The sequence below is a fragment of the Sus scrofa genome, chromosome 9, assembly GCF_054392235.1.
Source record: "Sus scrofa isolate SSC_HxYL_T2T_F1_AM1 chromosome 9, Sscrofa_HxYL_maternal_Yorkshire_Landrace_v2.0, whole genome shotgun sequence".
Classification (NCBI taxonomy): Eukaryota; Metazoa; Chordata; class Mammalia; order Artiodactyla; family Suidae; genus Sus; species Sus scrofa.
Window position 1 is genome coordinate 82501345 of NC_139391.1, and position 22210 is coordinate 82523554.

Consider the following 22210-nt stretch of genomic DNA (forward strand, 5'->3'; position numbering starts at 1 on the left):
ACTCTTTTTTCCTGGGGTAGATTAACAACTTCCAGAATAACAATACCTCTAGGAAGCTGGTGCCCTCGACCACAGTGACGGTATAAATTCCTGTTGTACAAAACTTACAACTATTAATATCTTTAAAATTTTCCTTCAATATTGATAGTTCCTCTTTCTGTGTTGTTTTCTATTCTTTATTAAGAGCAAATTATATTATGACAAAAAATCAGAATGCTATCTGGAAATTTTTTACAATTTTACTTTCTAAGAAATATCTGAAAGTGTATAGGTCTAGCCCTATCATCGGTTTGAATGCCCAATTTTTTTAAAAAAAATTATTCCCTTTAGCCATTGAGTAGAGAAGTCTCAACTTTTTCATGCAGAATCCACCAAAAAAAAAGAGAGAGAGAGAGAGAAAGAAAAAAGAAACATAGGGTCTATTTACTAAGCCTTGACCAAACTCTGCTTCTAATGGGGAAGATTTTTTTCTATTTTTCATTTAGTTGATGTTACTTTCAGGTATTCAAAAGTGTTGTATTGTGTCTTGATGAATTCTTCCATTCCCCCACTAGATGGTATTTAGACTTTTCTTGTTTGGGGGGCAAATAATAACATCAAATCTCAGAACTGGGAGTTCCCTTTGTGGCTCAGGGTTTAACAAACCTGACTAGGATCAATGAGGATGCAGATTCAATCCCTGGCCTCAATCAGTGGGTTCAGGATCTGGCATTGCTGTGAGCTATGGTGTAGGTCACAGGCACGGCTCAGATCCCCCGTTGCTGTGGCTGTGGCGTAGGTCGGCAGCTATAGCTCTGATTCAACCAGTAATATAGGTAGTTATCACTATTTACATGAATAAGTTGCAGAAAGAAACTCAACACCCGTTTGAGTATTCAGATCAGTTCATTTTGGATTTAATAAGAATATTCAACGAAGAAAGTATTTTATTTTTTTATCGTCATTTTTTTTCCTTTTATGGCTGCACCCATGGCATGTGGAAGTTCCCAGGCCAAGGACTGAATTGGAGCCACAGCTGTTACTTGAGCTATAGCAGCAGCAGCTCCAGATCCTTTATCCCACTGCACTGGCCGGGGATTGAACCCACACCTCTGCAGTGACTGGAGCCACTGCAATCAGATTCTTAACCCACTGCACCAGAGCAAGAACTCCAAAAATAGTTTTTTTTTTAAGTCAATCTAATTCTTGGGACCAAAGAGTTTTAAGAACTTTAAGTAACTTATTGTTCCACATTATGTCAATTCACCACAATGCTGGCTCACATAACATTGTCCACAATTAAGATAATAGAGGCATTGTTTTTGAGTTACATCTAAATAATATGGATCCTGGAGCTCCCACTGTGGCTCAGCGAGTTAAGAACCCAACATAGTGTCTATGAGGATTCGGGTTTGATTCATGGCCTCACTCAGTGGGTTAAAGATCTGGTGTTGCTGCAAGCTGTGGTGTAAGTCAAAGATGTGGTTCGGATCCAGTGTTGCCATGGCTGTGGTGTAGACCTGCAATTGCAGCTCTGATTCAACCCCTAGCCTGGGAACTTCCATATACCACAGGTGCAGCCTTAAAAAGACAAAAAATAAAAATAAAAATAAATATAAATAGGGAGTTCCCAACGTGGCACAGCAGAAACAAATCCGACTAGGAACCATGAGTTTGCGGGTTCAATCCCTGGCCTTGCTCAGTGGGTTAAGGATCTGGCATTGCCATGAGCTGTGGTGTAGGCAGCTGATTCGGCTTGGATCTGGCATGGCTGTGGCTGTGGCATAGACTGGCAGCTACAGCTCCGATTCAACCCCTGGCCTGGGAACCTCCATATGCCACGGGTGCAGCCCTAAAAAGACAAAAATAAATAAGTAAATAAATAAATAAATAAAGTAGATCCTCCTATACAAAATAGTTTATTTCTTCTTCTGACCCTTAAAATTCTGTACTAAAGGTAAGTTATTCATGGGAAAAATTTACAGTAAAAGAGAATTGAGGTGAATTCATATTTTACTATTTTGTATACGAAAAACCTTTATATAATGTATTTAATTAAATAATATATTTAATTCTATACAAACATAAGGTCCCTAATATAATCATTATTCATTGTTTATATTCAGAACCATAAATTCTGAAATTACTCACACACCAAACACACAAACACACACATTCTATTATGCTAATTAACCGAATTCAGAATAGCCAAATACTAACAGAAATTAGTTGGGACTAACCATGTGTATGGAGGGACTATTGTTTTAAAAAGATATTTGGGCACCACCTTGTGGGGCTTTGTGGAAAGACATGTGAGATTAAAATTCTTAATTCCCTGTGATGCTGAGCAGATAGTATGGAAGTTGCTGTCTACAAATTTTCTGGGCAGGGGAATAAGAGAATGAATCAATGTGTGACAAAATTACTTTCATATATGAATCAAGAAACTAACATCTGATGAAATCTGAAATACATTCATTTAACCAATGTTAACTTAGTTCCTATTATGTGCAAGATTTGTGCGAGGCATTGGGTAGAAAACAAATAAGACCCAGTCATTTCAGCCCAGTGAAAGAGATAAATAAGTAAAAGGCAATGGCAAATTTTACCAAATAAATCTTTTAAGTAATTAAATATCAAACTCCATGCTGAAGCGTTTGAGAATAAAATGTACAGGTGTCTGCAACTTACTTTGAAATATATTATTAAAAAAAGAAGATGGATAAAGGGGTGGGTAGATGGGTGAATATTTTGATGTAGCAAATGTGTCAATTACAGATAGAATGTTTATTGTAGAATATAGACGGTGGGTACTGGGTTTGGTATATAATTCTGTCAACTTTTACGTATGTTTGGAATTTTTTATATACAAAATTCTGTATACATACAATTTTGTATACATACAATTTTGTTTATATACCAAAAAAAGGCAATGGCAATACACTGTGATAATATCTATAAAAGAGGTCTGCAAAGAGGGAGCCCAGCCCAGGTTGTGACACTCAAGTCAGAAGTTCAGGGAGAGGAGTTCCCGTTGTGGCACAGCTGTAACGGACCAGACTAGCATCCATGAGGACGCAGGTTGATCCCTGGCCTTGCTCAGTGGGTTAAAGATCTGGTGTTGCTGTGAGCTGTGGTGTGGGTTGCAGACACAGCCCGGATTAAGCATTGCTGTAGCTGTGGTGTAGACCAGCAGCTGCAGCTCCGATTCAACCCCTAGCCTGGGAATCCTCCATATGCCACAGGTGTGGCCCTAAAAAAAACAGAAGTGCAGGGAGATAAGTAAGTACTTTTTTTTGGTTACTCATTAAAGGATTTAGACTATTTTGAATGCAGTGAAGAACCAGTGAACAATGCTAAGCAGAGGAATGACATGATTATATTTTCATTTTAGGAAAAGCACTCTGGTAACATTGTGAAGAATTAATTTTGCAGGGAAGAAAGCCTAGAGACTGGGAGTCCTATTAGGAAACTTAGTTAAATACCAAAGAGAAATAAGCCTCTTAAAAACCAGCAGTGGGAATAGAAAGAGGTGAACAATTCCAAGAAATATTTAGAAAGCAGAATCAAAGAGATTAGTACCTAACTGGACCAGGAAAGGGAAGGAAATGAAGAAGGAAGGTACCCACTAGTTTGCTGAAAAGTATTTAACAGTTGGCTCTCTTAGAAAAAAGTGTGGGTGTACATATATAAGTTTATTCTAAATGTGATATGAAGGGTATATATTTACAAATACTATAATAACAAAATACATAATATGCTCTACTTTAAATTCCACATAGCAAGTTGAATTTTGGGGAATGCTCTATTTATTTTTGCCAAATTCTTTTGTCCTTGGCCAAAGTACTATTGCAACTGATCAATGACTGCAGTTCCAGCAGGGATATTGATTGACAGTTCCATTTTCATTAGCAAGTATGTCCCTGCTTTCATATTTCTATGATACTTTTACCAGTGTATAGCCTTTGGTATATCTTTTCTCCCCCTATTTAGTCCTCTCCACAGAAGGAAGATTTAGATTTATCCTGAATGATGTGGGTAATAGTTCAACACCAATTGGTCCGTGTTTCCTGAATCGGTAGAAATGTGTTCAAAGCCCTAAGCATGTGTGACCTCCTCTTCTCCATACTTACTATTAGAGATCCAGGGATGGGAAGTAGTGAGTGATGCCCCTTGCAGCTAGCAGGTTCTGTTTGGTGAGAAAGCCCAAATTCTATACATGGATGCAAGCACCAGGAAACTTAGCTGGAGTTCCAAGCTACTCTGAGCTTTACTGGTAGTAATGCTGATATTCTGATCTCTATGTCCCTGGCTATTATATATATTTCTCAATTAACCCCAAATCCAGAGGAAGAATGTTGTGAATAATTACCACTCTTAACTCTCATCTCCCTCTGTATGTATGTAGGCATAGTTAAAATGACTACATTTTATTTCACTGTTTGTATACTCTCTACTCCACAACCTCTACCTTGTAAAATAAATGCAGAGGAAAAAATTCAGGTTAAAGGGAATAATAATTTTTAGAAACTAAAACTTTAAAGACATGTTAGGAACAGCAGCATTAATTTCAACCACAAGAAAAATGAATGGCATCAATGAGTTTATTATAATGAATAAGCTTATCCAATCTGTTTATCAAACTTATCCAATCTATTTAAATGGGTGTTGCATTTTGCCTAATGTTTTTTTATGCATCTACTGAGATAATCATGACTTTTATCCTCCATTTTGTTAACGTAGTGTATCACGTTGATTGATTCATGGATGTTGAACTATCCTTGTATTCCTGGAATAAATCCTACTTAATTTATTACCATCCTTTTAATGTATTGTTGAATTCCAGCTAATATTTTGTTGAGGATTTTTGCGTCTATATTCATAAGGGATGTTGGCTAGTGATATTTTTTCTTGTGGTTTATTTGTCTGGTTTTTGTATCAGGATAATGCTGGCCTCATAAAATGAGCTTGGAAGTGTTCCTTCCTCTTCTATTTTTTAGATTTAATTCTATTTAATAGTCAGGGTAGGGCTTACTTGCATCTAATAATATTACAGGCTGCTAAATATGAGTTTTATTCCTCAGACATGTATACTAAAATCACAAGAGAGATGGAGTTGCCATTGTGGTGCAGTGGGTTAAGAATCTGACTACAGCATCTCAGGTTGCTGCAGAAGTGTAGGTTTGATCCCTGGCCTGGAGCAGTGGATTAAAAATGATCTAGTGTTGCTGTAGCTGTGGCACATGTAGGTCACAGCTGTGGCTTGAATTCAATCCCTTGCCTGGGAACCTCCATATGCTGTGGGTGTGGCCATTAAAAAATTACAGGAAACTCTTAGGCAATAACACATTTAATAAATAATTTGCAGGCTTTAATATAAGAAATTATTTCTTCACAAACAGAAACTGGTTAGATCTTCAATCAGAGATGTAGAATGTACATGCATTGGAAGACAAATTTTCTGATAATAGAATAAGATAGCAGAATAGAATAAGAAAAAAATCTTAAACTTGCTCTCAAAGAATAATTCAGTGCCTTCCAATTTTAAGCAGTATCTTCCAATTAAATCCAGTCTTGGGGCTACTCAGTTTTACCCCATACACTTATTTGTGAAATACTTATAAGAAAACAAATATGGAAGTTATGTATTTTCTTGGCTGACATATTTAAAAAATAAATAAAAATTGAAATTTTAACTTTTAAACCATTAAATAAACAATTCGCAGATGCTTTCCCCCTCAGCTTAATAAAAAAAAACTAAGCTTCTTTTTGGAGAGCAGATTATTTTTAAACTCAATGTGCAAACATTCATCTTCACAATATAAAATTTTCAATAGTCTGGGTATTTGCTTAATTTAAACACCCTGTATGAATGGTCCTCATGATACACAGTATCATTGTCTTTACAGTACCATGCATGTTACATATAGTGCCAAACCTCATACTAGAAAAATGCCCCTTCCTCAAGACTCTTGCTGCTGACAGCTATAGAGTAACCACCATGCACTTGGCCTTCCTGGAGGTATTTTAATGCACAGCCTGTGGAACCATAGACTTCAACCCTATGTAATATCATGCTGTTTATGTGATTAATATTTTAGTGTGAAAAAGTGCATTTATTATGTTTTACAATTTGTATTCATTTGTTAAAGACTTGACATTTTAGTCATAAAATGGTTTGCTAATTCTAATTACAGTTGAATAAAACCAATCCACTGAAAGAGCAGTACTCTGTAGGATCCATCATAAAATAACTTTATTTTTTCCCCAGCTGTCCTTTCACATCAATTTTTTAAAATTTTTATTATAGTTGATTCACAATGTGTCAATTTCTGCAGAACAGCAAAGTGACCCAGTAATGTACATACACACACACACACACACACACAATCTTTTTCCTCACAATATTTTCAATCATGTTCCATCACAAGTGACTAGATAGAGTTCCCTATAATATATGGCAGGATCTCATTGCTTATCCACTCCAAATACAATAGTTTGCATCTACTAACTCCAAACTCCCAGTCCATCCCACTCCCTCCCCCACCCCCTTGGCAACTACAAGTCTGTTCTCCATGTTCATGAGGTTTTTTTTGTTGATAAGTTCATTTGTGCCATATATTAGATTCCAGATATAATTGATATCATATGATATTGGTCTTTCTCTTTCTGACTTACTTCACTTAGTATTAGACTCTCCATTTCCATCCATATTGCTGCAAATGGCATTATTTTGTTCTTTTCTATGGCTGAGTAGTATTCCATTATGTACATATACCACATCTTCCATATCTATTTTGAGGGCAGGATTATGTACATATACCACATCTTCCATATCTATTTTTGAGGGCAGGATTTTCCTTGCCCTTTGGATGAAATTACAGGCAGGTGTCATGATTCTGAGTCATTCTTTAGTATAAAAATCATTCCTGGAATTCCCACTGTGGCTCCGTGACGATATGGGTTTGGTCCCTGGACTCACTCATTGTGTTAAGGATCAGACATTGTCATAAGCTGTGATGTATGTGGCAGATGTGGCTCAGATCTGGCATTGATGTGGCTGTGGTGTAGGCCAGCAACTGCAGCTCCAATTCAAACTCTAGCCTGGGAACTTCCATATATCACAGACATGGCCCTTTCAAAAAAAAAAAAAAAATCACTTCTCTCACATAGTCATAAAAAATGGTCTTGTCTCAATAATTTGAAAGTTCATTTCCACATAATAGCTAAAACTCTGACCTTAAAGTTTATCCTCTCCCCAGTGGGGGCCTGCTTCAGGCTGGAATCCTGCAGTGGGAAAGGAGACCTGGTCACCTTTTCCATTTCCCCACTTTGTGCCCCTCCAACTGCCCCAAACTCATGAAGAGCAGTTTCTGACTCTTCTAGGTAGAGAGACTGGAAAGGTCTACTTAACTGATTACTACTCTGCTTTGATTTTGGAAGAAACTCAAAAGATCTCTTCCTCCACTGTGGAGCTCTCCTGCCTTGGCTGGGAATTCTGCTTCCCTGAGGACTGCTCAAAAAGATCTCAAAGTCAGCAAGATCTCCTCTCTGGCCAGTGTCAAGCACAGTCCTCTTTCACATCACACCCAGTGGTACACCTCCAGCGTCTCTCAGCTGAAGCTGTGTCACTACCACCAGAAAGCCCTCTAGACCTAGACTCTAGGCTGCCCCTCTCCCCTTGTGGCCCACATCTAGGACCTGGTTGTCTGTTGTTTATCCCGACAGACTCTAAAAGTAAAGTTTATTCCCACAGACGTGTCTCTCACCTCTCGCCTTCAGAACGATTCCAGGAATTGGCTCAGACAGCAGCCCTCCACATCTCCCACCTTCATTCCCATGCCTAGATCAAGCTCTCTGTGAAGAAGAGCACCTTCAAACCTCTCCCACCAGCTTAGAAGTGAGGTACCATGGCAATGAATTTTGCCAAAGAAATCTCTTTCAGACTCTTCAGTTCCAAGCCTTTTATGTCCTTTAGGGTGTTTAGGTCTTCAGGTTACAAAATATTTTCCAGTTCTGCATAAGTGTTAGCATCTCACTTTGGAATGTGGGAATATTCATCACCTATTGTTTTGTTCCATTTAGTGGAGTTTAGCCAAAACTAGAGATGACAAATCCAGTTTTTAATATCTTATTATATAAACAAATATGCTGTCTGAACATAGCTAAATCCTGAAAGTGAAACACAGAAATGAAAACAGTTGTGTATGGTAGAAATATCTGAAATTTAAGACCTTTCCCTCAAGGAGTTCCCATCATGGCTCAGTTGGTTATGGACCCTACATTGTCTCCCTGAAGATGTGGGTTCAATCCCTGGCCTCCCTCAGTAGGTTAAGCATCTGGCATTGCTGTGCTTTGTGGCGTAGGATGCAGATGCAGCTCAGATCTTGTGTTGCTGTGGCTGTGGCCTTGGCCTTAGCTGCAGTTGGGATTCAACCCCTAGCCTGGGAACTTCCATATGCCACCGGTGCAGCTGGAAGGAAAGAAAAAGAAGAGAGAAAAAAAGAAAGGAAGAAAGACTTTTCCTTTGATACTCTTCTCAAAATGATATTTTTAAATTTTGAGTTGGAATGGAAGCATTCATGTTTATTTAATTTCTCATCATGCATTCATTGTTTTGATTCTAGAAATAATATGGGAGTTCCTGTTGTGGCTCAGTGGTTAACGAATCCAACTAGGAACCATAAGGTTGCGGTTTCAATCCCTGGCCTTGCTCAGTGAGTTAAGGATCCAGCATTGCGGTGAGCTGTGGTGTAGTTTGCAGACGTGGCTCAGATCCCTCATTGCTGTGGCTCTGGCATAGACTGGCGGCTACAGCTCCAATTAAACTCCTAGCCTGGGAACCTCCATATGCCACAGAAGTGACCCTAGAAAAGGCAAAACGATGAAAAAAGAAAAAAAAAAGAAAAGAAATAATATGAAGAACAATGGTGATTCTAATGTGTATAACACCCTCAAAGAATTCACAGTAGAACAATGTGAGTATATTGTAATATAATCTGCAGTAACATTATTCTAGTACATAAGTGTGTGTGTGTGTGTGTGTGTGTGTGTGTGTGTGTGTGTGTAAAGAGACTAAGGGTCTGAGAGGAACAATGACAAATACCAAGGAGTTCAGAAGGGTAGAAATTACTTCCAGTTGAGGGAGACTTTGAGAGGCTGAGCAATGTATCTTGAGGAATAGATACAATTTAATTTTTCTAAGTCTTGAAGAAGAATATTCCAAGGAAAAATGAAACAAAGGCAAGTTTAAGGAAATTGCTATGTAAAAGTAATTGGAAATAATTCAGTAGGGCTCAAGTCAGTATGGGTTAAAGGAACAAGTTGGAAAGCTATGTTGGGCCATATATGGCAATGACTTCATGCTGATAAATTTTTTTAATATCCCAGAAGATTTTGTGCATGTTACCTAGAATGAAATAGTCACCATTTATTAATTCATTAACTTTAAAATAATATATACCTCATTTATACAGATAATTCATGTAAATATATTAACTTAATATTAGGTTTCTCCAAACTCATAAACATTGTTGCAAGTAGAATCTTTTTTCCAAGTTTAGAGCAGCAAATTCTTTTTAAATTTTTCGAAAGAAGACAAAATACACTCAACATTGTAACAATTATAAAACTGACTGATATAAAACTGCAAAAGGACTAAAACTTGGGAAGTAAATTTGTTTTCTCATCATTTCTGCACTGATTCTAATTCTGATTCTCTTTATGATTCTGATTTTTTACCTCATCCGTTTCTTCCTGGGGTTACACTTACATTTAGCCAAGAAAACCAGGCTTAGCTTTTCAAATACGCTGCTGAGAGTCCAAGGTTTTGAACATGAGAATTAAGTCCATTATCTTTTTAAAGATTTTATAGTCACACATTGCACATTACATCAGAGTCTGTCCAGGTATTGACTCAGACTGGTCCGATGTGCTTTAATCTCTTGGCAACCTGGTCTTTACCTCAAAATGACACTGGTTCTGAACTCATTATCTTCATAGTTAGATGTATCTCTAACTTCCAGTATTGGTTCCGGAAATCTTTTTCTCATTTTACCATCAAGAGAAGCTTACTTTTACAACTGCTTTGGGCTTCATTGAGTTTAGGTAATGCTAAAATTAACTTGATCCGTTGACAATACAAATTTTCTTTCTCACCAACCATGAAGACTTACAGTATTGACATCTTAACTCCAGGCTGAGGAGTTTGGGTATTGGTCTGCAGGAAACATGCATCAATGAATGGTTCTACATAAAAGAGTTGCTTGAGATGAGCTTCAGGAAGATCAATGGCTCAGTAATAGGGTAGGCACAGGGGTACCAGAAGCCAGTTGGAAGACAGCTGTTTGGGTGAGGGAATTAAGACCTGAACAAGGACAATGGCTATGGAAACAGAGAAATTAGCAGAATTTAGCCAACTCTTCATTTCAAAAACCCAAATGTGATTCATTCAAATCCTGTCCAAAGAGGAGAGAGCCAAGGCAGAGAATGGCCATGGTTTCACTGGGATCTGATTGTAATGTTGATGGTGGCTGCTTTAGTGCCAGAGTATTCATCAGGAGGGATGAGCCCAGTTTCTTAGTCAGTTTGGGCTGTGTAACATATTACCATAGATTGGGTGGCTCATAAATAATGGAAATCTGTTTCTCCCAGGTTTGGAGGCTGGAAGTGAGATGAGGTGTCAACATGGCTGGGCTCTGGTAAAGGGTTTCAGAGTGCTGCCCTCATGTGGCGGAAAAGGGCCGAGGAAGTTCTCTGGGGTCACTTGTACAAGAGCACTAATTACTCCCATTCATGAGGACTCCATCCTCATGACCTTACCTCACAAAGCCCTCACCTTCTAATATCATATCTTTAGGGGTTAGGATTTCAATGTATCAATTTGGGGAGGATATAAACATTCAGTCCATAACAACGTGTTACCCACAAATGAAACAGAGGCCCTGTGAAGAGGCAGTGAGCAAAGCAGGAAATCTTTGCATCACCAATGTTGCAATTATCATCCTAAAACTACTCCAGTTAATAAAGCACTTGGCATGCTGCTTGAACCTTATTATTTCTGACAATTCTGTGCATAGGGTCAGGAAGCGTCTATCATTATGGAATTTAGAATCCTAATTCCTCCAACTATTTTCTTTAAAGTAGTATTCATTGGGTTTTTTTCTCATTAAAAATGTTTTATATTTTTATTTCAGAAAACAGAAAAGTATAATGAAGAAAATGATGATCATTTTTAAACTTACCACACGGAAAAATCTACTGCTGTTGGAACAATTCCCTCTAGTCTTTAAAAAATAAGGTTAGCATCATTATGTTTATTCAATCTGGTACTATTTTATTCCCATAACAATAAACCATGAGTAGTTCTTCTATCTTTAAATACTTTTTTTGCCACACCCAGGGCATATGGAAGTTCCTGGGTCAGGGATCGAATCTAAGCCACAGCTGTGACTTACGCCACAGCTTCGGCAACACTGGATCCTTAGCCCACTGCACCAGGGTGGGGATAAGCTTTTTTTTTTTTTCCTAAAACTGGGGTTAGAAAACTAATCCAATCTGCCCCCTGTTTCTGTAAAAAAAAAAAAAAAAGTTTCCTAGGACACAGACATGCCCCTTTGTTGATAAACTGTCCATGGCTGCTTTTACACTATAGCAGCAGAATGAGGACTTGTGATAGGGCAGTATAACCTGAAAAGATGAAATTATTTACTCTCTCATTATTTACTCTTTACCAAAAAAAAAAGCTTGGCAGCCTCTGTTTTAATTTTAATGGCACACAGAATGAGCTTAGTGACTATTTTGTCTGATAGCTCATGGATCAGTAGTGCGAAGCACAGTGATAGGGCCAGATTGTCTGGATTCATATTCCTAGCTCCACTACTCGAGAGGTATCTTGGGCAATTTATTTAAGATTTCTGTGCCTCAGTTTTCACACCTGTAAAGTGGGGAAATGATCATCCTCATAAAATTGTGACGAACATGAGGTGGATGCTGTGAAGCACCACCCAGACGTGCCCCTTCAGTAATGATTGACTTACTCTTTCTTCCAGACTGGGAGTGTTGCCAACAGACAGTCTTCAGCCATCCCCCTTCTTTAGGGACTGCATTGCCCAGAAAACTGCCTCACACAAAGTTACCTTTTTTCAAGGGACGGCTCACATCAATGTCACATCTGCATCAGTGAGTTAGTATAAAGGCCTGGGTCCCTCATCCCAACTCAAGATAATGTGATAGGGTTAGTCCAATTCCAAAGTTTCCCATAGTTTTGCTGAGGCCTTTGTTGGTACTCAGTCACAGTGCAACTTCTCCCTCTGCCCAATCCTGTCTCTTCCTCCTCTCTTCCAGCTGATCTCAAGAACACTCTCTAGTAAGTATCCTACATCCTAATCTCCATCTTGGAATATGGTTACCACGGCATCCAACCTGCAGAGTGCTGAATGAGCCTCTGTTGTAAAGTATCTGGCACATAGTATATGCTATATAATTTTTTCTTATCAAATACAGAAATGGAATGGAATGGAAAAAAACAAGTTCAAGGAGAAAAAAAGAATAATATAAAACATCCTACAATTAAAGAATAGCTTATTCAGGAGTTCCCGCCATGGTGCAGCTGAAACAACTAGGAGCCATGAAGTTGCGGATTCAATCCCTGGCCTCACTCAGTGGGTTAAGGATCTGGTGCTGCTGTGAGCTGTGGTTTAGGTTGCAGACTCGGCTCGGATCTGGTGTTGCTGTGGTTGCAGGGTTGTGGCTGTGGCCGGCAGCTGTAGCTCTGATTGGACCCCTAGCCTGGGAACCTCCACATGCCACAGGTGTAGCCCTAAAAAAGGAAAAAAAAAAAAGAATGGCTTATTCGCTTTTTTTTTTTTTTTTTAGGAAGTTCTCAGGCTAGAGGTCTAATTAGCTACAGCTGCCAGCCTACACCCACAGCCACAGCAACGCCAGATCCAAGCCACATCTGTGAACTACGCTACAGCTCACAGCAATGCCAGATCCTTAACCCACTGAGCAAGGCCAGGGATCAAACCCACAACCTCATGGTTCCTAGTCAGATTCGTTTCTGTTGTGCCACAACAGTAACTCCTTACTCACTAAATTTTTAAATGATTGATACTGAGAAACACTCTCTCAGTAAGGTATTTAAATTCTGTAGGATACATTTAAGTGTAATATAACAGTTTTATTTACAATATAAATATTTTAAATGTAATTAAAAAAAATACCCTTGGCAACCTTGTAAATTTGTTATGACAATGTTAGATATAATCCCCAAAATGTATGAATAAGTGCATTGTTTCACAAAATTTATTTGGGAGTGTGCTAGAATACTTTTTGAAGACAACCATTTTATGTATCTCAGATTTTCTCATCCTTTATAAAAAGATTATGCGGAGTTCCCGTCGTGGTGCAGTGGTTAACGAATCCGACTAGGAACCATGAGGTTGTAGGTTCGATCCCTGGCCTTGCTCAGTGGATTAACGATCTGGCGTTGCTGTGAGCTGTGGTGTAGGTTGCAGACGCGGCTCGGATCCCACGTTGCTGTAGCTCTGGTGTAGGCCAGAGACTACAGCTCCAATTAGACCCAAGCCTGGGAACCTCCATATGCCGCGGGAGCGGCCCAAGAAATAGCAAAGAGACAAAAAAAAAAAAAAAAAAAAAGATTATGCCATGCCACATGTTCACAGGGCCTTAATTTCCACTTGAAAAAGAGTAAAATTTGCTCTCAGGCAGACTGATTTTGTGCGTGTGAAAATAAAGGGAGTTGGGCTTGGGCAATCACAGATTCCACAGAATATTCCAATAGTTGCTGAATTGCTGCCAAAGGGCATCAGTAAATAAAAAGGAAATCAGCAATGTTCAATTGTTGTGCTTTATTGGTTTAAAGCCACAACAACAACAACAAAATCCTCTCCTTGATCACTACAACATAAATACAGGAGCTTAAAAAGAAGAACATTTAAATAAACAAGACAAACACTAAGACTGAACTATAGCAACTCTGGCTTCCAACACAAAAATGTGTGTTTGATAAAGACAACTAGTGTAATCTCAAACTAGTCTGTTAAATTCCCTGAAATGGTTTAATCTTCCAACAAGTACAATGCACTCGCCCTCTCAGTATTTTTGAATATATACTATGTAGTCAGGTGCAGTAGGCAATCCAAAGTTCTGTACTGAATGTTTATTACCCACAAGGAAAATACTGTCTGCCATTTTTCCAGACAGTAAGAAGGGAGAAGAGGATGTGGAAGGCAAGCAGCTTCTATTTTAAGGGACATGCTCCTGTTTCATTCACCAGCAACAGTTTAGTGGAGAAGGAGAATTAGTTTCCAAGAATGGGAAAAGTGTCACTTGCTCCTTTAGGGACTTTAGAGTACAAGGAACTGGCAGCAACATGAGAAGGAAACATTTTCACAAAAGCTTCAAAAAGGAAGGAGAGAAAAAGATGTTAGCTGGAGGGAGGTATAGAGCAGAGAAGGATGTTGTTTTAGGATTTATTCAACAAATTTTTATTAAGCATACACTCTGTGTTATGCACCATTTTAGTCCTGGAGATTAATCAGAGAATAAAGCAGACAGAGCCCCTGCCTATTTATTAGGGAACAGGCTAAGCTGCTGTAATAAACAGGTCCAAACAAACAGTAACTTTTCAAAGAAGAAACTTTAATTTCTCTTGTGTAATGGCTCAGAACTTTGAGGCTGATCCAAGGGAGGAGACATCTCAGCTCCTGGAATTAGGGTGGGACTGAGGCTAATGGAATGGCTATGCCTTCCTTAATACATGGCTTCCTTTTCTAGTGAATGTTTCTATCTGCCATTTTCCAGACAGCAAGAAGGGAGAAGAGGAAGTAGACAGCAAGCAGTTTCTCTCTCTCTCTTTTTTTCTCTTTTTATGTGAACAGCCATTTTATTAAGGCCATTCTCTAAGATTCAGTTCCTCCAGAAACAATGGTTCCAAATCCAGAGTGGGTGTTGGCAGACCCTGCTACTGCAATAGTTTTCCTATGTCTCTATCATTGCACTGTGTTAATGTTCATTAGAACAGATAATACTTACTGGGTGGGTACCACGAGCTAGGCTCTGTACCAAACATCTTTCATCTGTTATCTTGTTTAATTCTCGAGGCAATCCTACAAGCTGAGGAAAGTGCAGTTTGAAGAGGCTTGCCAGTGGCTTGCCATGCTCCCATAACCAGTACACAGTGCAATCTAGTTTCAAATGTGAGTCTTTCCAATTCCAAAGCTTCTGATCCCTGAATTCATGTCCTTGTTGTGTGTGTGTGTGTGTGTGTGTGTGTGTGTGTGTGTGTGTGTCTCCCCACTAGATGCCAGCTCCCTGAAAATTTGAACTCTGTTTTATACATTTTTGTCTCCTCGGTTTCAACCACCATGCCAGGCAGCTTCTCTTTTAAGGACATGCCCCAGTTTGCTTCACATCTCACTGGTCATAGCTTTTTGATATAGGCAAGGAATGGTCATCCCTAACTGGGTCACCAAGTGCCTTGCTAACACCTGGGGGTGGAGGTAACAAAGAATGAAAACCAATTATGTGGAGCATATATTACAGAAGGGGAAGACAACAATAGGCAAGGAAAAACGAGTTTTTGTGGAATGATGGGTGTGAAAGCCTGAGTGGAGTGAATTCAGGGGAAGACAGTGGATATGGGATTAGAGAGAGCATGGCTCTCCCCTTTGAGGAGAAAAGTTGGAATGACTTGAACATATGTTGAAGGTAAAGAATCAGTAGAAATGAGGAGGTTGAAGACACATGGAAGGCAGTTTCTCCTCTTTGTAGGGCCCTCCTCTGCCTCTCTATCAGCTACAAAAAGGTAAGAATGGGGAGTTCTTGCTGTGGCACAGTGGGTTAAGAATCCAACTGCAGTGGCTTGGGTCCCTGCAGAGGTGCAGGATCCATCCCCAGCCCAGTGCAGTGAATTAAAGGATCTGGTGTTGCTGAAGGTGCAACATAGGTCTCAGCTGTGCCGCAGATTCAATCCCTGGCCTGGGAACTTCCACATGTTGCTGGGCGTAGCCATTAAAAAAAAAGGGAAGAATGAGAATGAATGAAGATGTAGGAGGAAGGAAAGAGGAAAAAGTAGGAGGCTGTGGGAATTCTTAAGTATAACTTCCTTTCTGAAGTAGGAAGGCAAGTCACCTCCTGAGAGAGAAGGGAGTTTTCCTCAGCTTTGTGTCATAAGAGTGGGTAAGGAAGGGACTTGTATTGAGCCGAGGTTGAGGATTTGAGGCCAGGGCCAAAAGCACTGAGAAGATTGCCAAGGCAGTGTTTGAAGTGATGAATCATGTGGTATCTCAACTTAGGACTCAGCCTCCACTTTACCAATGGCAGGAGGGACAAGGACCCTTAGACCTCCACAGACAATATGCTCCCCAAACTCATCCTCTTACCCAAACCATCTGCCTTGAAGATCATCAGGATTAAGCTCACATGCTATTAATCACCATAAGCCCCAAACCACCCACTTTTTTGGGGGTGGGGCCACACCCACAGCATATGGAAGTTCCCAGGCTAGGGGTCGAATCGGAGATGTAGCTGCTGGCTTACACCACAGCCACAGCAACACAGATCAGAGCCGTGTCTGTGACCTACACCACAGCTCACCAGATCCTTAACCTACTTAGGCCAAGGATCGAACCCGCATCCTCATGGATACTAGTCAGGTTCGTTACCACTGAACCACAACAGGAACCCTGCAAACCACCCACTTTTAACCATGAACAGACAAGCAAAGATTGCCAGACACCTGAAGAAATTCTGTGTCAGATCTGTAACATCTGTGCCAGCACCATTCCTTCAATTATGGCAGCAGAAACCTAGAATCCTCTTTCTCCCTCACTCAGTCATCAAGCTCTGTTCATCCCAACTTCTAAATATTCCCCAGGCCACACACCTCTTTTCCTCCCTAATCTCCATACCACTGGTAGTCTGGGTTATTGTCACCTGTCATTTGGATATTTACCTTTCCCCTCCCTGCTTTCTCTCAGAAAAACTGATCACTTCACTCCTCTGGTTAAAAACCTTCAATGAGTCCACCAATGCCTTTAGGAAAAAGTCCATCCAAACTCACTAACCTGGTTTCTAAATGCCTTTCTAAAACATCATCCTAATCCGTCCCCACTTCCTCGGCTCACTGGTCCATACTCCACTGTTCCTCCACTGCTATCTGCCCTTCCTCCTGACCCTGCACTGTCTCTTCCTCTACTCTAGAAGTCTCTCTTCCAACCCTCTCTGCCTTGTTCCCTTTCCCAGCTAATCTCATCGTCGTTATTGTCTCGGCCTAGCTATCCTCAAGGAAGCATTCCTGATATACACACCTCAAATACTAAGGGGACACCGATTTAGCCCTAAGTAGGCATCACTCCAATTGTCTGTTTCACTCTGGAACATATCTTTTTTGGTCACTCCGATGCCCCAATATTCCAGCACGTTGCCAAGTACATAATAAGCATTCAGGACGCGTTTGTGAAATGGGTAAATGAGTGAATCAATCGTGAACCAAATACCCAGGACTTTCTACTGCATCAATTGCCCGCAATAAATTTTTAATGTAAATTAAAACTGATTAAATGAGCTAAAGTGTCTGAGGCTCTTGAAATCGATAAGGCGGCTGGCGGAGGTAGTCCAGGTCCCCGTCGGTAGGCCAGCGGGTTCCAGGGGCGGGGCCCGTGGGGCGGGGCCCGTGGGGCGGACCCAAGAACTCAGGTGTAAGGCGGAGCCTCTGGGGCAGTAGCCCCGCCCCGGGGCGGGGCGACTCCCGGCGAGGAGTAGGCGGGAGCCTGGGCGGGGCTCTCGGTGGGGAACTCCCCTTCCGAGGCCCAGGGGCGTCCGAGAGTCCGCGCGAGGCGCGGTGGTCGGGTCGTGCAGAGCGGCAGGGTGGCCCAGGTTACCGGCCGCGGCCGCCATCTTGCCGGCGTCTGGTCTCCCGCGGCGGGAGGGGCGGTGACCAGGCCGGAAGCGGCAGTACGGCTGCCGCGCTGCCTCCCAGGTCGGTGAGTGCGGCCCGGGCCGCGTCTCAGCTCTCGGGGTCGCGAGGCCCGAGTCAGGGGCTCGGGTGGGGCGGCCGCGAGGCGTCTAGCAAAGCCCAGTTGAAAGCTCAGGCGGGGGTAGACCCGGGGGCTTCCTGGGAACCGAGGCGTGGGTAGTCACGTTCCGCGCTGCGGTATAACCGCGCCGGGCGGCTGCGGGCCGGGCCTTGTAGCAGCAAACGGCCCGGAGGCGCGCGGGAACCTTCTCCGGGGGTGCTGGGTCCGCGCCGCAGCCTCGGCTGTGGCGGATTTGTGCGGGGCCGCGTCCTCGCACTAGACGAGAGGCTCAGCCAGGTGTCTGGAGCGTGGGAGTCACCCTCCGATTTCTGACTTCTCCGGCAGAGTCTCCCCTTTCTCTAGTTGTACTGTATTAAATACTTCTTAAAGGGCCTGGTCACCTGGTTAGCCCTGTCCTCTGCACGGACGAGTCAGGCAAATTCCATAAGAGGATAAAACCTCTCACATGTGCCCCGAGCATTCCTCAGTTACTTAGCAAAGGACTGCGTTTGCAGGCCTTTTGTACAACTGTATTTTAAGGGAAAATATGAAGGTATACGGAGGATCTCCTTGAAGATGGTGATGGGAGACATTTCTTGAAACTGCTGTTGTTATTTGTCATAATAAGGAAAGTTGAAGACATCAGCATTTTGTGAAAGGGTGTTTGGCTACCTTGTACATTTAGTGTTACAGAGATCTTCACTGTGCAGTAGCCAGCCAGAAAGAGTTGAGCTTGGATTTCTAAGACCTGGTAAACCCCCCAAAAAGTAATTTTCTCATTAATAATTTTTAGATTTGATTGTATGTTGAAAGGGTGATGTTTCTGATATTTTGGGTTAAATATATTGTTTAATCTATTTCTTTTTTTTTTTTTTTTCAATGTGGCTACTGGAATATTTTAAATTATATGGCTCACACTATGTTTCTATTGGGACAGTGCTATTAGAGATGTCCTGGTGAGGAATACAGAATCAGCATGGCTTTCTTTTGCTCAGAAACACTTGTTAAACTTGAAGGTGAGGATCTAAATATAAGCTGTAATGACTGCAAATTGCTTGCCATTAACCCCCAATTTTTCAGTGTCTCCAGCATTTGAAAACATTTATTTCCAAGACTGTTGAAGGGAATCCTAGTGATACTGACATATTTTTGATGGAAAGAACTCATTAGATTGTTAGAACTCTGAGTTGGAGGTAACGGTAGGTTCTATCTCCATCTTAGAGAGTCTTGGAGTATTAAGGGACTTGTTAGGGTCTAGCTAGTAAGTGGCATGAGATCTTTTCTGACTCCAGGTTCACTTGTCTTTGCTCTCCATCTTATTCCTAGTCGTTCATGTTTACGAGCCAGGATCCATCAATTGACTCAGCACAGGTTTGAATGGCCCTGGTCTATTTATACACAGATTGTTTCTGATATAATTACTATAGTACTGCAAAATCCACAGTGGTTGAATCCGGGGATGTGGAACCACAGATCGGAGAAACCACATATACAGAGGGCCAGCTATAAGTTATATGTGCTGGATCATCTTACCCTAACCCCCGACTGGCTCAAGGATCAGTTGTACATTTCTCAAGGTGGTGCTTATAGATGTACCTCTCTATTCAACTTCATGGTGTGCAAACTGTGCAGTCACACAAGGCCCATCTTTAGAAGGCCTGGCACTTGGTTTAATGCTCTGCTGTCATGGTCTTGAAATTCTTTTTTTTTTTTTTGTCTTTTTGCCATTTCTTGGGCCGCTCCTGTGGCGTATGGAGGATCCCAGGCTAGGGGTCGAATCAGAGCAGCCGCTGGCCTGCGTCAGAGCCACAGCAACTCTACCTACACCACAGCTCACAGCAACGCTGGATCTTTAACCCACTGAGCAAGGCCAGGGATCGAACCCGCAACCTCGTGGTTCCTAGTCGGATTCGTTAACCACTGCACCACGACGGGAACTCCGGTCTTGAAATTCTTAATAAGTTATAAATAAGGGAGCCCTGCAAATGATGTAGCTGATCCTTTGTGCCGTAATCTGTGATGGGAGTGGGGAGGTGTTGGACAAGAATTAAAACCTCTGGTCTTCACTTTACTCCTATGTGAATTAAGCAGGGTTTACTAGTCGCTTTCTAACAAGTTCTGTGATTCTCTGTGAATTACTGTAACAGATTTTGTGGATGGTGATATAAATATGTACATAACATCAGAAGTAATACAGATGACTCTTCATAAATAGTTTTTAAAATCATAGTAACTTTTTAAATGATTTTTCCCTGTGACACCAAGTTTTCTTACATAGATCATTTGTTAAAGGGAATAGTTGTAGGATACCTATATAAAAAGTGTGCTTATTTTAACATTTGTCTTTCATTGAGATGGGAGGATGAGCTAGATCTCAGGATACGTCCAGTTAAGAGGCTCCCTCAGTTTGTGAGGGCATGAGTATGCACGAAGCCTTACTTGACAGTATCTATTCCTTCTTTTTGTTGTTTTAGCTATGTCCTGTTAGACAAACTGCCTCTCTTTTTTCTTCTTTCTTAAATTTTAAAATTCCCTTTAAGTTTGGGCATAACTTCGCACTAGCATGCAAGCTTATTAAATTAGTGCTTTAGTTCGCCTGGCTGCCATAACAAAATACCAGTGACTGGATGACTTAAATAACAGAAATTTATTTTGTCACAGATCTGGAGGCTGGAAGTCTGAGATCCGGGTGCCAGTATAATCCAGCTCTGGTGATGGCTCTCTTGCTAGCTCACAGACAGCTGCCTTCTCCCTGTGTTTTTACATGGGGAGAGAGTCCTGGTATATTTTCCTCTTTTTTTTTTAAAGGGATCAGTTCTGTCAGGTCAGGGCTTCACCCTTATGACCTCATTTAACCTTAACCTTAATTATCGAAGACTGTGTCTGAGACAGTCACAAGAAGTGATGATTAGGGAGTTCCCGTCGTGGCGCAGTGGTTAACGAATCTGACTAGGAACCATGAGGTTGCTGGTTCGGTCCCTGCCCTTGCTCATTGGGTTAAACGATCTGGCGTTGCCGTGAGCTGCGGTGTAGGTTGCAGATGTGGCTCGGATCCCGCGTTGCTGTGGCTCTGGCGTAGGCAGGTGGCTACAGCTCCGATTCGACCCCTAGCCTGGGAACCTCCATATGTCGTGGGAGCAGCCCAAGAAATAGCAAAAAAAAAAAAAAAAAAAAAAAAGAAGTGATGATTAGAGCTTTAACCTGGTAATTTGGGGTGGGGGAGACAGTTCAGTTCATAGCAACCAGGGACTTTAGCTCTCCCTGTTTATTACTGTTTTCCCAGCAATTAGAGCAGTGTCTGGAACATAGAAGATGCTCAATAAATATTTATAGAATGAATGAAAGTCATTGTATTAGAGTGATCTTCTCAGGGCTGCCCCTATTCATCATTGGACAGTGGGCACTTTGCTTTTGGCTGGAGTCAATCCCAACTAGAAAGGGCAGTGGGTGGAAGCACTGGGAGATTGGTAAAACTTGGAGAAAGCAGTGTGAGAAGTCATAGGGAGCATTTAACAAGTGCATTCATTTATCAAATAATTACTGAGTATCTCCTAAGAGCCTGCCACTGTTCTGGGTACTAGAGGGTCAGATGAAGAGCAACAGATACTTTACCTGTTCTTATGGAATTTATAATCTAGCAGGAGAGATGGAGAGGGTGATTTAAAGGGAAGGAATATTGTTCAGAGAGTATGTATCTAAGTAACCCAATGTAGATTGGGGAGGGGATAGAGGATGGCTGATGTCAAGGTTGAGCAAGTTGTAACTTGGCTAAGAAGGGAGGGAAAAATGCTCTAACCAGAGGGAAAGGCATTTGCAAAGGTGTGGTGTTTGGAGGCAGGAAGATTACATTCTAGGGACTGAAAAGAAGGACAGTGTAGGTAGAACACAGTTAACGGGGAGGTGAACGGGCTGCATTGAAGCTGGAGCAGTAGATAGAGGGCAAAGTATTTAGGGTTTTATAGGTTGTTATTGGAGATTTGAGACTGTATACCAAAAGCAGTTGGAAACCATGAGAGGGTTTTAGGCAGGAGTTGGATAATTTGGGTAAGTTTGTATTTTAAAAAAGATGAATTTCGGAGTTCCCATCATGGCTCAATGGTTAACGAATCCGACCAGGAACCATGAGGTTGCAGGCTCGATCCCTGGCCTTGCTCAGTGGGTTAAGGATCCGGCATTGCTGTGAGCTGTGG

The 22210-nt window shown here is 41.3% G+C and overlaps 2 protein-coding genes and 1 long non-coding RNA gene across 19 annotated transcripts in view; 2 read left to right on the forward strand and 1 right to left on the reverse strand.

Moving 5' to 3' along the window:
• Positions 1–7979, reverse strand: part of COL28A1 (collagen type XXVIII alpha 1 chain) — a 171089-nt gene extending 163110 nt beyond the window's left edge. Inside the window, exon 1 of the mRNA XM_021063396.2 lies at positions 7749–7979. The gene's annotated coding sequence lies outside the window, so the exon portion shown is untranslated. The remainder of the gene's footprint in view (positions 1–7748) is intronic.
• Positions 1–13840, forward strand: part of LOC110255476 (uncharacterized) — a 217504-nt gene extending 203664 nt beyond the window's left edge. The window contains exons 4-5 of one of the 2 annotated variants that reach the window (XR_014815865.1): positions 11175–11278; positions 12030–13840. This is a non-coding gene — a long non-coding RNA (uncharacterized LOC110255476). Of the gene's footprint in view, positions 1–11174; positions 11279–12029 lie in introns of those variants that run through there. The other variant, XR_014815866.1, reaches the window with a different exon arrangement.
• Positions 13841–17789: 3949 nt separating this feature from the next.
• Positions 17790–22210, forward strand: part of MIOS (meiosis regulator for oocyte development) — a 38333-nt gene continuing 33912 nt past the window's right edge. For 4 of the 16 annotated variants that reach the window (XM_021101993.2, XM_021101995.2, XM_021101997.2 and 1 more), the window contains exons 1-3: positions 17790–17983; positions 18958–19036; positions 20682–20801. The gene's annotated coding sequence lies outside the window, so the exon portion shown is untranslated. Of the gene's footprint in view, positions 18788–18957; positions 19037–20681; positions 20802–22210 lie in introns of all 16 variants that reach the window. The other 12 variants (XM_021101994.2, XM_021101996.2, XM_021101998.2 and 9 more) reach the window with 5 other exon arrangements.